Raw genomic sequence first — 8790 nt, 5'->3', positions numbered from 1 at the left:
CTGTGGTCTCTCACCTTCTTTAACCCACCTGGTCTTCGGCAGGGTGGTGTTCTGACACTGGCTCAGGCTCCTGCAGCTCTACAGCCAGACCCCTTTCTAGGCTTCAGCTCACCTAGCCAAGCCCGGCTCCACCAGGCCTGGCAGTGCAAATTAAACCCAGGTTAAAGGAGAGCTGTGAGATACTGCAAACCTGCATTCAGCCACAGCTGAGCTGTAAACCAGCTCCTGCTGATGCTCATGCTAGGAAATCAGGCCACGGGAATAGTTCTGAGAGGTCGATCTCCAGTGTTTAAAAAGAACTTTTCTATATGAAATATTACACATGGATGTTTGTGTGTGCCTGCATGCTTTTGAAATAATGTTATCCATCTGCGTTTCTGTATGCAAATAATTGATATATGTTTTATGTGCCTGTGCACATACAKACTTGCAGTCACACACAGACTGGGTGAGGGGCATTAGATTAAGCTGACTGCAATAAATTTAAAAAGCAGATTTGATAATGACCCCAAATATGGATCCAAGTGTTCCTTCTTCTGCCACTCATTGATCTAATGGATTTCATGTTTGTAACCGGCAGTGGTTTGTATTGTAAGTATTTTTTGTTCACTGCCTTAGGAAAAACAAGAGCTACTAGAACATAAYCCATACCATATTTGCAGTTGTAATTGCCATGATGTGTCCCCCTGCCCCCAAAGCAATCACCAGTAGTGGGTTACTAATAGTTTGGAGCAGTTGCACTTTAATTTAAGACAGCAAACACTGGGGCAGAAATCCTCAGTCACTATGCACACAAATTCAATGATATATTGTATGCATATTAATCTATTTTAAGAGCAACATGATATTCTAGATCCTCAGTCAAGTGCACAGTGCTGTTAGAAGGGAAGCGTAATTTGCTTTTACTCACGAGGGGGAAAGCTGAGACAACAGATCAGCATCTGAGCTGGGAGCAGATCTGCCATATTGAGTGTGGCAAAGTTATAGGACCGCTCGAAATTGGAGTCCGGTGAGAACGCGTGACCGGAATTCCGACAGGAATTCCGCGCGTTCGGGGCGGTTTCCCGGCTCCGTACCGGTCGCGCGGGCACCGGGGGAGCGCTCCGTGGTCGCCCAGACGGGCGAAGCGGCGCGTGGAGCAGGCGCCGACGATACCGGTCCCGCCGAAGCCGCGACTCCGCCACTCGGGAAGGTCCCCGCACTGCGCGTGTTGCGGCCGCGGCGGGCACAGGCGGGCACAGGCGGGGCCGGCCGCGCTCCCCCCGCGGCTCCTCAGCCGTCACAGAAGCCTCCGGACGCTACACGGCGCACCCGCCTCACGCCGACCAGGTAAGCCCTCTTACGGGACTTTGTTTATGGCTTCTCACARCTCGTAGAGTTGCCGGCATCCCAGGGCGGCACGGCACAGACGAGGGGTACAGCTGGAGACACGAGGGGAGGCGCAGGGGCCCTACCCACAGCCTTATCCCTACCCTTACCCTAACCAGAACCCCAGAAAAACTCCTGTTTCCAACACGTTAGGACAACGCAGCAATTGCAATGCCGGGATGAAGGCAGAAGCCACACAGCAGGTAAAGACAGTAACCCGAACGCCAGGGCAGTGCCCGAAGCACCAGCACAGGTGAAAGCAGTAACTCCAACACCGGCAGAACCAACCCTGGAAGGCTCCCGGCAGCACAGCGCACCAACCCTAACACTGGGAGAACCCTAGGCCCTGCACAGAAGGACAAGACACGCTCCAAAAAGGTAGGGATGTCGTCTGTGGGTAGAGAGTGGCAGGTAGGGGTCGGGGACTGAGGGGTAGCCAGCAGGAGTTGGGGCTACAGGGCAGAGTAGGCAGGGTCCAGGTCTAGGGGTCCACGTATCTAGGATTTGCGGTCCAGGACTAGGGGTGCACAGTGCAGGATTAGGGCTACAAGTGTCCTGAATTATGGATCCAGGTGCAGGCACTGGGGGGCCCTTTTCCTGGGGAAAACAAACGCGGCCCCCTCGTGTCTCCAGGTCAGAGGCCCCTCTCTGGCTGCACGGGCAGGCAGAGTCGCAGTTGCTAACGGCTTTGGTCCGGGAGAGATCCTGCTCCGTTCGCCATTTGAGGGGGTGGCGTGCTGCAGGTGCTGCTTGTAGGAGGTGTTACTGGTGCTGTGTAGGGCTCTTCTGGGCTCTTTCACTGGGCTGAAAGTGTTTTTCAATTTTCTTTTTGAAACGTTTTGGAATGGCAGTGGTGTTTGAGTGAGTGATGTGCTGGAGAGCAGGTATTGGGTGGCCCCAGGTGAGGCTGTGGCAGGGGGCTCTGAGAGGCTGTCGTTCTCTGGCTTTCATGGGGTTTGCCTCAGAATGCCAAAGCTTTTCCCAGTGCAGAGTTGAAAGAGAAGGTTTGCTTGAATTTCTTTAYTTTTTGACCTCATTTGATAGTGAGTTAGTGGGGTCTTGTTTTATGTTCTGTATCGATTTGTACTCTTGATCAGAGTTTCCTGTGGTGCTGGTGGAGTGCAGAGGTTTTTGCTCCTTGCTGGGGGAGGAGTTGCCTTGGGAGCCTTCTTAATAAATCAGAGTAGTGCTGGGTCTTGGTGTTTGTGCAGGAAGAGCAGGACTTGGGCTCCAGTAAGGAGCTGGGCTGTGTTGGTCAGGGAAGGCCCAGAGCCTTTTCTGCCCTCATTTCTCCACTCTTTAATTGGTTGTTGTGTGTGGCTCTRTGGGGGGTCAGTGTTTGGGCAGCAGCTGAGAAGTTGTGCTTTCTTTGCAGGAGATGTTGCTGCTCCCATATCACTGCTTGGAGTAGGTTACAAATGGAGATGGAGCTCAGATGGATTTGTGCTTTTTGCCCAGGCCTTTGGCAATCAGCAGTGAGCTTATCAGGGTGACCAGCACCCCAGGACCCAGTCTGGGGTCGCTAGTTCTGTTCATAATAGCTGTTTAGGTGAAATATAAATTGGATTATGGTTTATTGCACACCAGAAAATAATGGAGTAAGGTATTTGTGGCAAATTATATACTACACAGAAATAAAATAAAAGAAACCATAGTAGACTAGATACAGCAGTTTAAAATGCAGCGTGSAGTAAAGGTACCTGTGAGTTCAGCTAGCAAAGAAATACCACAAGTTAGGATTTTATCTATATTTTATTAATCCAGTCGGTAGTGGGAGCATACATTGGCGTCCTTTCCCTCAATCCCTGGAGAAGTAACTCAAAGTCCGCGTCCAGACTTTGAGGAGAGGCCCTTACACGCTTCCAGTATGTCTGTGAGAGGCTTCTGCGTCTTGCAAATTTTGTGCATCTTTTATAGAGCAAAACTGAGCCTCTGGTCACTGTTAATATTTTATCTTTCTCCATACCTACCCTCCATGCCAAGGTGTTCTTTCCTGGTCAGGTGCTCAGACCTGGGTGGGAAAGGAAATGACCCAGAACTTCTTGGGCTCCTGGGAGTCAGAGAGAAGCAGCAAACGAAGGTGGGAGAGTTTCTGTGAGGCCCGGTTTGTGAGTCTGGTTTGGTGTCGTCCCTTTGTCCCCTCTTTGTCAGCATGCCCAGCTGTGTTTGAGGCTGCTGTGGTGAACGCTGCTGTAATTTGCAGATAAAATTCAGTCTCCCAGCAGAGATGGGCAGGATTGTGAAATCCACAGGAGGTGTTCCCATGGCCATTTGCGTCAGTGCTGTCCTGTGTGCCTTTGTTCTGCTGTCAGTGTTAGAAGAGGGACTCGTTCACTGTGGATTTCCTTTGTTGTCCCTGGGGGTACAGGGGGTTCAGACTCGACCCAGAGGAGACTCCCAGTGTAGTTTTAGTGGTTGCTGCCGTTGGGTATCCCAAGTGCTTTGTTTAGTGTTGATTTGGTGAGATAAATGGCTGCACGTGATTTCCCTCTGGAGTTTTCCCAGGAAATCCTTCCCAAAAGCCTTTCCTTGCTCATATTGTTGAGATGTTTCTATTCCGACTCYCTGGGTAGCTCAATAGCTCCGTGGTGCTGTGCTCTGGTGTTGCCCAGAGCTGATGGGTTTTCCTTTAGGCAAACAGCTCCTTCAGGATGTGCTTCAGCCCAAACATTTCCTTGAGCAGGATCCTGGCAGAGGTGTTGGGGTCACTGTCTCAGCAGTTCTTCCTGGTTTCCAGGCTGTTTTACCCAGCTGCTTCCGGGCAATGGCCGAGTGTGATGCTGAGCAAAATTGCTGCAGTTGGGCTGTAAATACAATTTATCCAGAGCTTGCTCTATGAACTTGGGCATCACAGGTGTAAATGCTGAGGCATTTGTGAGTTTGCTGGAGCTTGTGAAGTACCAAGGGCTGAACAACAGGCCCTGAGCTTGACATCACCTCTGGATGAACCTTTAAACCAAATGCTGTGTCAGTGTGCACTCATTAATGACATAATTGGGGTCGTTATTGAGCCATGGCTTTACCTTCCCAGTTCTGGGAGGGCCTCTCCCAGGGGAGAAAGGCTTGGCTGGGCATGGGGCCTTCCCAGCTGCCGTGGGGCTTTGGAGGATGGTGCAGTCTTGGGGTCCCTGGTGCTGAGTCTCGGTCCCTGGGGGCAATCTTTGGTGGTAGCAAGGACGAGGTGCATTGCTGAGCTTCTCCTTGTGAGATTCCTTGCTGCTGGGAGCTGTAGGAAATGACATTTGATTCCTGAGGTTGGTGTCTGTGGTTTTGGTGCTGACCTTGCCCACTGGCAGAAGGCCTCTGCTGCCCCACACATATCCTGTCAACTGTGTTGGTTGGATCTTTAAGGGGAAGTTTGGTTCTGCAAGTTTGAGATGAAAATTCTGTTTCGATTTGCATCTTGTAGGAAAACTGGAGTGGAATGTGGCCGCTGGAGGGAGGTGTTCCCTGAGCTCTTGGCACCAGTGGTGTCCTGTCTCTGTGCCTCCCTCGTTAGAGGAGGGACTTGTTCGTGGTGGTTTCTTCCGCAATCCATGGGGGTACAGGTCCTAAAGGAGATCTCCTAAAGGAGGGGGGCACTTTCTGGGAGCACTATTGGGATAACAATCTCAGTAGTTTTTCGTGGTTTCCAGGCTGTTTTCCCCCTGCTCATTCCAGGCAATTTGAGAGTGATGCAGGGCATAGAGTCTGCATGTGGACAGTAAACAAGAGTTCAGGCAGAATTTGGCCCTTGAAGGTTTCTATTGCGGATGTCAGACCTCGGGCAATGTCAGTTTGCCTTCAGTTGCAGGGATTCAGGTGTTTAGGCCTGGAATTCTCATGGGTCAGTTTGCTTCAGGCCATGCAGTACTTGTGCAGGTGGCACACGACTGCCAGCACTGCGGAGCTGAAGGCTGGGGCTGCTTCTGTTCTGCACTGGGAACTGGGAGCCCTTTTGGAGGGCTGGGGGTGACACCTTGGGACGGGCTGGGGAAAGCCGAACTGGGATCTTCTCCCTCCCTGACATTTGGGACCAGGCAATCAGGAAAATCCAGCTTTATACTGAACTCGGGATTGCTTGGGGAAAGCAACCCTAACCCCTAACCCTAACCCAGACTTAAATTGGCTTCGAATCCTGACTCCTGAGGCACAAGAGGCACTGAATGAAGTTCGCCAGGCTGTTTCTATGAGATAAGTTTATAGAATTGATCCTTCCATTGACACCGCTGTTTTTATTGTTATTCCAGACTTTCATCCCACAGGCATAATTGGCCAGTGGAATGACCAGTGGCCTGACCCATTACACATTTTGGAATGGAGCTTTTTGSCTCATCAGCCAAAAAAGACGGTTGCTACAGTGTTTGTGTTGATTGCTCAGCTGATAATCAAATGCCGTGAGTGATGTTTGCAGCTCATGGCTAAGGACCTTAAAAAGATTGTACTTCCAGTACAGCAGGAATAWTTGGAGTGGAGCTTTGCTRAATCTGCTCCCTTACAGGCAGCATTGCAAAATTTCTTGGGGCAAGTGACTTATCATTTGCCTAGCCACAAGCTGCTTCAATTGGCAAATTCCACCCCTTTATCTTTGCCTCCAAAAAATAGCCGTGTGCCGTTACARGGGCTGACAGTTTTTACAGACGGGTCAGGGAGAACTGGAAAAGCCATTGTTACTTGGCAGGATGAGTCTGGGTGGCAGGTCCTGGAAGGCCATGAGTCTGGCTCTGCTCAGCTCGTTGAGTTGAGGGCCGTGATGATGGCATTCCAGCGATTTGCTCATATGCCATTGAATCTTGTTACTGATTCTGCTTATGTTGCTGGAATTGCCCAGCGCTTAGATTGCTCATTGCTGAAAGAAGTTAACAATGTCGCTTTGCTTTCCCTGTTGAAATCTTTGTGGTCTGCGATTCAAGAACACCTGCATCCTTACTACATCCTGCATGTTCGGAGTCACAGTACGTTGCCAGGGTTTGTAGCAGAAGSTAACTCTAGAGCTGATAAGCTCGCAAACCTGCCTGGGTAGCACCGCAGCCCGACAGTGTGGTGCAAGCTAAGGCATCACACGATTTTTTCCATGAGAGTGTGCGTACTTTGTAGAAACAATTTTCCCTTGYTCTCAATCAGGCTTGGGACATAGTCAGCTCATGTCCTGACTGCCAGGGATTCACTGCACCTCTGCCTGTGGGTGTCAATCCCAGGGGTTTTCAAGCGTTGCAGCTCTGGCAGACAGATGTCAGTCACATTGCAGAGTTTGGTCGCCTGAAGTATGTGCACGTCTCCATTGACACCTTCTCTTCTGTTATGTGGGCATCTGCTCATGCAGGAGAGAAAAGCCGTGATGCTATCCCGCACTGGCGAATGGCTTTTGCAGTTTTGGGTGTACCATTGTCCATAAAGATGGACAATGGTCCTGCCTATACCTCTCAGAGAGAACTTGGTTCTCAGAGAMYCAGGAGGTTCTTGCAGTTATGGGGTGTGWCTYACAAATCTGGTRTCCCTCMYTTGCCTGCAGGTTAAGCAATAATCGAATGTACTCACAGTACCTTAAAATGTGTTTTGCAGAAACCAGAAAGGCCAAAAAGCCTTTAATACAATTAATCACVTTATGGTGCATTCTGATTCTAACATTCCAGTTTTTTKAAGCATTTTCTGTCTTTGCAGTTGGAAGCAGCAGTGACCCTTCCCCGAGGAAAGGTTTGGGTAAGAGACCTCCTAACCAGTAATTGGGAAGGTCCCTGGGACCTCATCACTTGGGGGTATGGGTATGCTTGTGTTTCCACAGATACCGGACCTCGCTGGGTGCCAGCACGGTGTRTGAGACCTGATTTGAAGCAGAACGAATGCAGAAACGATGATGGCACAGGTTAGAGTTCTTCTGACCATCCTCATCGTCGCCTCCATGGCAGCCTGGAGTTGTGGTGGGAAGGAGCAGCACTGATGCCCTCTCTGCCTAAAGGGAATATTCGGGTGACTCTAGCTCATGCTTTGAATCAATCATCTGTGTGTGTGTCGCTTGCTACGCCTTGCTCTCCTTTTCAGACATGCTTGCTAGGAGTGCCATTGCAAAATGAGACATTAATACGGGCACTAGCGAATGGAACAATGGGACGAGGGGAAGCAAGGCTGACACCACCTATCCTCATGAAGCACAGGAACTAGATTTATTGGGGTGTCTTCATGCACTTGCTTGCGTGATGTTTAAGATATGCCCTGCTTGGTACAGGGAGTGCTACAAAGGAGTGGYAGCTGGATTGATGGGTTGTTTGACAAATGGGGCTTCTCAGTGTGGCTCAGGGATATGCTGAGGACGGGTGGAGTCATSTTGCTTGTGATATTGTTAATGTTGTTGTTGGAGCTGTGCTTGCTGTCTTTTCTGCAAAGGTCCTTGCAGAGGCCCATAAACACAGCATTTTTGATTCAAAACAGAAAAGGGGACCTGTGGGAGAAAAAATTGGCCCCACAAGCCCTGAATGTGAAATGCAGGCAATTATTGTGTATCACTGAGTCCTGGGAAAAGAAAGGGAGTGTTAACAGCCTACATGGAGGAGGAATACCACATTCTTGGCTACTGCTGAGAAAAGGAAATTGGAATGTAGAATCGATAATGCAGGTGGCTGGAAATTATAAACATTAGTAGTACTGTAGCTTTTGCAAACTCACCAATTATGTTCTGAAGACTAATTAAACAGCTGTCTCTTAACCAGTGTATGGTTGACACAAATGTATATTCTGATTGCTAAAGTGGATAAAAGAGGCTTGTCTCACAATAAACTTCCTTCTTTCTGTCTGGTTTTTTTCACTTAGTTTTGTGTGGTTTGTATCTATTATTTTATGTTGCTGTTTGGGCAGCAGCAACAAAAAAATCACACAAGAAAGGTCAACACACAAAGTCACAGGACATCACAGAGTGTCCCTGAGTGTCCACAGCTGTCCCCCACACCTCCACCTGCCCCTTACACCCACCTGGCCTCTGCTATCCCTTGGCAGTGCACCCCAAGATCACTCAGAGCCACCCCAGAAATTGATACCTGATCGATAACCGCTCCTATCTGATCCATTGTAAACCAAACACATTCCCCTCTGTCCACTCGTCACTTTGGTCTATCTGTCCTGACCAATTGCTGTAATTGCAAAAATAACGGTAAAGAATGTTTGTGAGGTTGAAGAATGGGATCCTCTAGCTGTTAACAAAAGCATCAGGACCTGAGGTATCACTGCCCTTTTTGAGGATAATKGACAGGAATAAATAAATTTTCATTCATTGGCCCTTAAGAAGCTTGGGCATGTTCTCTAATTAGCAAAAGTGAGCAAAACCCACCTTTTCCTACTACTGAGGACATGTCATCTTTATGACCAGACATTTATTGTCAATCCATAGTGCCTTATGGACACTGATACCAAAGCCAAGTACATTACTTAATGATTTAATATTAATGTAAATGA

General features: G+C 49.1%; 1 long non-coding RNA gene across 1 annotated transcript; it reads left to right on the top strand.

The window, feature by feature from the left end:
* Positions 1-1236: 1236 nt before the first annotated feature.
* On the top strand, positions 1237-8764 carry LOC130583776 (uncharacterized). Its single transcript, XR_008966448.1, has 3 exons — positions 1237-1329; positions 1522-1746; positions 7130-8764. It is a non-coding gene; the product is annotated as an uncharacterized LOC130583776 (long non-coding RNA).
* Positions 8765-8790: the final 26 nt, after the last annotated feature.

The sequence above is a fragment of the Malurus melanocephalus genome, unplaced genomic scaffold (genome assembly GCF_030028575.1).
Source record: "Malurus melanocephalus ecotype Western Australia unplaced genomic scaffold, MMel_1.1 scaffold_625, whole genome shotgun sequence".
Lineage (NCBI taxonomy): Eukaryota > Metazoa > Chordata > Aves > Passeriformes > Maluridae > Malurus > Malurus melanocephalus.
The sequence above is the reverse complement of the archived record's forward strand: the minus strand, read 5'-3'. Positions and strand labels throughout refer to the sequence as shown.